Raw genomic sequence first — 7,841 nt, forward strand, 5'->3', positions numbered from 1 at the left:
CTTTCCTTCCTTCTGTTATTGAAGCATGGAATAAACTCGACCCATCCGATCTCGATCTAGGCTCTCTTTCAAAATTCCAGGCAGCACTAAAAGATAAATCCTCAAAAATAACTAGGCCTTCATATAATTATTATGGCCCACGAAAACTTAACATAATACTCTCGCAACTCCGTTGTTCGGCTTCGTTTCTAAATAAAGATCTTGCTAAAACAAACATTGTGTCTAACCCAGCTTGTAAATGTGGTGCTAAAATGAGAATGTAAATCATTTCTTCTTTGTCTGTCCTTTCTACAATGATATCTGAAACGATCTTATTCTTAAACTGAATTGGCTATCCATAGAAATAAAAAGTAGTATTCTCTTAAGTGACCATCAGCATCTTACAAATGAAATGAATGTAGCAATCGTAGAAGTCCTAAAATTGATCAAGAAATCGAAACGTTTCCTAAAATACTTGGAGGCGTCGGGTCCACGTACAAGCTATATATGTATTTGTTAATTTTTTGTTTTGGTATTTTATTTACCCAATTGATATTAGTTGTTTTCTTCTTTTTTCTCTTGCGCACGTCATTACTGTATATCCTTGTAGTATGCTGTGTGTAATTTTGTAAGAAACATAATTCACGGGAGAAGATTTCGTGAGTTAGACTAATTTGTGTCCTATCCCATTTGTTCTAGTTGAGCAAATAAATTGTCATAAAATACTGATCACAAGTTCATTTTACAAAAAATGAACTTCTTTAAGCTGATAGGAAAACATTTTTTATTGACTGTTCATTGCATAGGTAAAACCTTTTTTTTTTTAAAGTGAACAGTGCATAAGTATAGCGGTATAACAACATTGATATTGAAGAATCACATTTAATACCACACTAATACAGTAACTTAGAATTGAAATATAATTATGTTGGAAAAAAATTAAGTAGACAATGTCAGTGTTAAGGTGCGAATAATTGGATTTTGGGAGCATACTGCTTAAGAATCTCCTTTTGCGCAACATCTCATTTGCGACAATAACCCCTTTGCGCCAGTTTATTAAAAAAAAAGAGGAATCCTTTTGCGCCAAAAATACCAAAAATACAGAAAAATTACAACTTAATATTATGAAGATTTCTCGTTAAAATGAGTATGAAAGACCTTGGGTCTATTGTTTGTTTTGTGATTAATTGAAGGAACCTCTGCCCAAATTGACGGAGGAAAATAGCATTTATAATCCTCAATGTATCTGAAAACTACTCAACTGCACGGTTACGTAGCGTCATCTATAAAAAAAGAACTGTAACTGACATTTTCAGGGTCAAGAACAGCTAAATTAAAGAAATGTATCAGCCATTTGGCTGATCTCACCACTGCAACACTGTGAATTACATCTTTTATGCATTTTTAGATAATTATATTCTTAACTTATATTATGGATGGGTACTTAGCCCTACATAGGACCATCGATAGAGGAAAATAATAATGGAAATCCCGTCTTTTTTTAATTTTTGTAAATTATATTAGGCAAAAAAAGTCTGCATCAAATATTGCTGCAAGAGCCGAACTAGGTTGTCTGTCTACCTATTGAACATTTTATTCTGTCTCAGTCTCTTGTATATTTGGCAAGACTCCACACTGAAAACATTAATCCTCTCCTGAAAGAAACCTTCCTATTGACAAAATCCCTAGACAGTTCGGGAACTGATTCCTGGTATACATATATAAAAAAAAACATATTTTAGGAAGATAATATCTTGCAAGAAATGGAAAGCTGTAAAAACTTTACAATCTAATTAAAATAGACCTTTTTGTGGTAAGCTGGTGGGCATGCTTAATATACACTTCCTCGAGGTAGGGCTTGGGTAGAACAAAAGAATTTTCCTCGCGGAAGTGTATATTGAGCATGCTCTACACATGCTCATCAACTATCCAAATGTTAGCACAAAAGGGTCTATTAAATCTTTATTTACGCTACAGTCCACTTGGCACATGTCAGATCGTGTATTTTAAGCAGATTGAAAAACTTTAAAGATGTCAATCTTGTAAAGATCCATATAAAAAGATCTGCAGAAAACAAACATAGATTACTAATGGAAAATAAATTAAAAAGATATGATGAAAATAGCAAACATTCACTATATAAAAATATAAAATTAAGTCATGACTTCTACATAAGAAAATGTTTTACAAAATTACGACAAAGCCATCACAATCTTGAAATAGATCAAGGAAGGAGATATTTTAAAATTCCTAGGTAAAACCGACTATGTAAGCATTGCAATGTTATTGAAACTGAAGAACACTTCCTTATACAATGTAATTTATATGAAAAGCTAAGACATAAACTTCTGAAAGATTTGAATTGGAAATTTGAAAACATGACTGTATTTAAACTACTTAATCCCTCCTCTAAGGCACATGTAAAATTTATCGGTTCCTTTTTGGAACAGTCATTAGAACTGAGGGTAGAAGAGGCATAACTTTTTTTATCTTCTACTTTCCCTCGTTTGTCTACCCCGGACTTGACTTTTTATGAGCAACACGGTGTGTGTTTCGAAAAAAAGCAGAGGACGCTTACCCTACCGGTGCACCTGGTCCATGCTTCCAGTTTTTAGTGGAGTCCGAGTTGCTCATTTACTTTTGTTACTTTGTATGTATGATTTTAGTTACTTTATGTTCTTTGTTGTGTATGTCTGTTTTCCATGTCTGGTCTTTGTCCCTGGATTACATTATTTTGATTACCGCTATAACCTTGGTTCCCTTGATTACTCTTTAAATAGTCTCATATTTGCATTTGTCATTATTGTATGATTTGTGATTAATTTGGTTGTTGGCTTTTGTTTGCACAAACATTAATATGTTCACACGACAATAAAGTATTTGATATTTGATATACATGTATTCTATTTTCATATATTTTGTGAAATATTTGACATCACTAGCTCTAAAGAATTTTTACGGGCGAACTCTCGCAATTGGCAATCTTTTTTTCACACAATTCATTTTCGAGAATATCATTTTGCACAATCAAACTATAAGTTGTCGCTAATGGGCGCACAAGGATAATGCCCAAATAATGTACCTATGTGAAATATCTGGAACTGATTTAGACGCATGACCGACTCTTCGTCAGACCAGCAATAATACAGCGTAATGGATAGCTGTATCATAAAATTGTAGCTTTTGAATGAATCAAAAGGTATCAGATGTTGAAACAGTTTTTCATAATTGGGCAATATCTTATATATCTAATATATTTCATCATATATAAAAATAAAATTTATATGAAACCTTATATATTTAAAAGATATCTTATAAAAAAATAGAAGATAATTATCTACAAATTGCAATAATAATAAAATCGGCAGGTCGTAAATATTTGCTCAATTATTGATTTCGTTAAGATTGAGCATTATTATTGATCATATTACGAAAATGGTTGATAATGTAAAAGATCGACGTAATAATCATATAATGTACCTGTTGTACTGATGATTGGTCTACATCTATTTCATAACTGTTCCGTTTGTATAACTGTCCTCTGTAACAGTTCAATCCAACAATCATATAATGTACATACTGGACTGGTGACTGGTCTACACCTATATCATAACTGTCCCGTTTGTATAACTGTCCTCTGTAACAGTTCAGTCCAACAATCATATAATGTACATCTTGTACTGGTGACTGGTCTACACCTATATTATAACTGTTCCATTTGTATATCTGTCCTCTGTAACAGTTCAGTCCAACAATCATATAATGTACATCTTGGACTGACGACTGGTTTACACCTATTTCATAACTGTCCCGTTTGTATAACTGTCCTCTGTAACAGTTCAGTCCAACAATCATATAATGTACATCTTGGACTGATGACTGGTCTACACCTATATAATAACTGTTCCATTTGTATATCTGTCCTCTGTAACAGTTCAGTCCAACAATCATATAATGTACATCTTGGACTGATGACTGGTCTACACCTATATCATAACTGTCCCGTTTGTATAACTGTCCTCTGTAACAGTTCAGTCCAACAATCATATAATGTACATCTTGTACTGATGACTGGTTTACACCTATTTCATAACTGTTCCGTTTGTATAACTGTCCTCTGTTCAGTCCAACAATCATATAATGTACATCTTGGACTGATGACTGGTCTACACCTATATAATAACTGTTCCATTTGTATATCTGTCCTCTGTAACAGTTCAGTCCAACATTCATATAATGTACATCTTGGACTGACGACTGGTTTACACCTATATCATAACTGTTCCGTTTGTATAACTGTCCTCTGTAACAGTTCAGTCCACAATCATATAATGCACATATTGGACTGATGACTGGTCTACACCTATATTATAACTGTTCCATTTGTATATCTGTCCTCTGTAACAGTTCAGTCCAACAATCATATAATGTACATCTTGGACTGATGACTGGTCTACACCTATATCATAACTGTCCCGTTTGTATAACTGTCCTCTGTAACAGTTCGGTCCAACAATCATATAATGTACATCTAGTACTGATGACTGGTCTACACCTATATCATAACTGTTCCGTTTGTATAACTGTGCTCTGTAACAGTTCAGTCCAACAATCATATAATGTACATCTTGGACTGATGACTGGTCTACACCTATTTCATAACTGTTCCGTTTGTATAACTGTCCTCTGTAACAGTTCAGTCCACAATCATATAATGCACATATTGGACTGATGACTGGTCTACACCTATATAATAACTGTTCCATTTGTATATCTGTCCTCTGTAACAGTTCAGTCCACAATCATATAATGCACATATTGGACTGATGACTGGTCTACACCTATATAATAACTGTTCCATTTGTATATCTGTCCTCTGTAACAGTTCAGTCCAACAATCATATAATGTACCTGTTGGACTGATGACTGCTCTACACCAATCTATATCGTAACTGTCCCTGGACTGGTGATTTATGTACATTTTTATCATATCTGTCCCACTGATATAACTGTTCTCTGTGTGTCATAAAGTAAACAGCATTCTGTTTTTTAAATATCCAATGCCACACAGAAACCTTTTCACATTTCAAATGTACAGTTCATGCTACCTTATATTTGTGCATACCCTTAACATTTTGGCTTAGACATTGTTGAATTAACTTATTGAATGTAAAATGTTCTTGAAAATAAAATGGCAGGTGTTTCTTGAAAAGCAGAGGATGCCTACCCTACCGATGCATCTAGTCTATGCTCCCAGAGGATGCCTACCCTACCAATGCATCTAGTCTATGCTCCCAAAGGATGCCTACCCTACCGATGCATCTTGTCTATGCTCCCAGAGGATGCCTACCCTACCGATGCACCTAGTCTATGCTCCCAGAGGATGCCTACCCTACCGATGCATCTAGTCTATGCTCCCAGAGGATGCCTACCCTACCGACGCATCTAGTCTATGCTCCCAGAGGATGCCTACCCTACTGATGCACCTAGTCTATGTTCCCAGCATTTGGTCAAGTCTGAGTTGACTATTTGCTTAAATTGTTTCTTTGTAGGTGCAGTTTGTTATTTGATACTCTCTGTATTGTGTGTCTGTTTCCATGTTTAGTCTTTATCCCTGGATTATATTCTTCAAATTTCTGCTCAAATCTTTGTTCCCTTGATTAACTTGGCCCTCTTTCTCTTAACTACCTAGTTTCATTTGATGGTAACAGAACACAAGACTGTTTTTGTGCCTTAAATAAGCTTTGAAAAAATGTTTTTCAGCCCAACAAATAAAGAAAGAGCAAGTTCTATTTATTGAAAACAATACATAAAATGTATCAATCCATCTTCTGAAGAACAAATCATGTGAGAGTGCTGTTGTGTTTCTAGATTGATGCAAACAAATTCTCAATCTCGTCTTGAAAAACTCAATCTTCTTGTCTTTGTATGCATGTAATTTAGTTAGCTTTATGTAAGGTCTGTGGTAATATTTCTGTACTGCACATAATCAGAGAGTCAAACTTTAACCCATGTTATTGTCTATCTGTCACCTTCCTGTTGCAATTTTTTATTTGACAGGTTCAAAGTGAGTAATAATGCAGAATTCCTAAGTCAAAAATTTTCAATATACGTCCGCTGACATATCCAATATTTGAACTACAAATTAGAAATAAAAATTATCTTAATAAACAAGCATAAAATATACTATGAATGTAAAAATGAACTATATTTCAATTTACAAAATTTACTCATAATAATCAATTAATACAGCCTAACATTCCCAATATCACGGAAAGAAAATCACAATTTAAACTAGGGATTCATGTATCTAACCTCTACACAATACAAACCTTAGGGTACAAATATTAACCGATATATTGATAGTAGGCAGGTGCAGTTTCATCAGAGGCAGACAGCCCCCAATAAATTGGGAAATTTTTTTTCTATCAAATTTTGATTTTTCACAAATTCTACTGCCAATATTTGTCTTGCCTGTTTTGCCCAGCCTTAATTCTCTTTACTATAGCACGTTGTCGTCATATTTATTCTGTATTTAAGATATCGTAGATCTTGTATATCATATCTTATATATATTAACATATATGAGATATCTTATACATAGTATATCTTATATAATTTGTGAACAATGTATGGCAAGCAAGCCGTTTCCATATTTATTCCATATTTTAGAATATTATTGTATTATATAAGATATCTTATATAGTATATGAGACATATGATATGTTAAACATTTATAATATACCTGATTTATTATACATGTATGAGGTATCTAAAATATGGAATAAATATGAAAGCGACTTGCCATACTTTACACCCCTACCTGAATTCCTGGATCCGCCCCTGATATTGCAGCAGAGAATATGTTAATTACATGTAATACAATATGTAGTATAAACAACAGCAGCAAAGTGTATTTATAAATATTTATATTTATTATAATATTAATAGTTATCTCAAAACATTTATCAATAAGCATTTTAATCCATTTTGGCTTGAATTACAAATTAATATATAAATTATTAATACTTATTATTTGAATTATAAATATCATTAAATGATTTATAAATATTTACAATTGAATTATGAATATCATTTTTTTATAAATATTTATAATAGATTGACAAATATTTATAATTATTTATAAATTTATAAACAAGGTTCCGGTAGACTATAAAAGGAAGGTTTTGGATTGATTTTAGGGTTTGGTGATTGAACCTTTCGGGAATTAGGGGCAAACAGAGCCTAAAAATAAATATATATATAACAACTTTATAACTTAATAACAGAATATCTATTAAATTGTACCATAAGTTTCAATTCCAAAATGTTCAGGCTGATTTTGACTTTTGAAATTATTACCATAACCAGTTTTTCACTACTTTAACAGATACAATTCTTATTGAATTATTTATTTTTCAGTCCGTTATAGCATTATGATAGGATCAGAGTGACTTCAAAAGATGATTATTTATCTCCTAATATTTCAACAGGGCCAGGCAATAGGCAATTTTAAAAAAAAAATAAGACCCCCTCCCCCCCCCCAAAAAAAAAGTGATCGTTCCTTGACCCTGAATATTTGTATTTTTATAACGATTTAAATATTATTTATTATTTATTATGCTAGTATACATACTAAGTGCCGTTCTTTATATTAACCTCAGTAAACTTCATTACCTCCAATACAAGAGATCATCATTTGAAACACGATATTTCGTTGAAATCTGACGTTGCAGTCCAACAGTTCAGTCCAACAACGTATTTTATGTGATTAAATGGCTCCTCCTTCCGAAATTACGATGCGATAATCTGTTAGGAATAGAATCACTACATAGTTTGTTTTCAACCAACCAGTCAGTTAT

The 7,841-nt window shown here is 32.8% G+C and overlaps 1 long non-coding RNA gene across 1 annotated transcript; it reads right to left on the reverse strand.

Annotated features, from left to right (window-relative positions):
• Positions 1-5,755: 5,755 nt before the first annotated feature.
• LOC148617483 (uncharacterized) lies at positions 5,756-7,841 on the reverse strand. Its single transcript, XR_015921932.1, has 2 exons — positions 7,616-7,841; positions 5,756-6,117 (listed from the first exon to the last, which is right to left on the reverse strand). It is a non-coding gene; the product is annotated as an uncharacterized LOC148617483 (long non-coding RNA).

Source organism: Perna viridis, chromosome 5, assembly GCF_037379345.1.
Source record: "Perna viridis isolate PV_CMFRI_1.1 ecotype Kerala chromosome 5, ASM3737934v1, whole genome shotgun sequence".
In the NCBI taxonomy this organism is placed as follows: domain Eukaryota; kingdom Metazoa; phylum Mollusca; class Bivalvia; order Mytilida; family Mytilidae; genus Perna; species Perna viridis.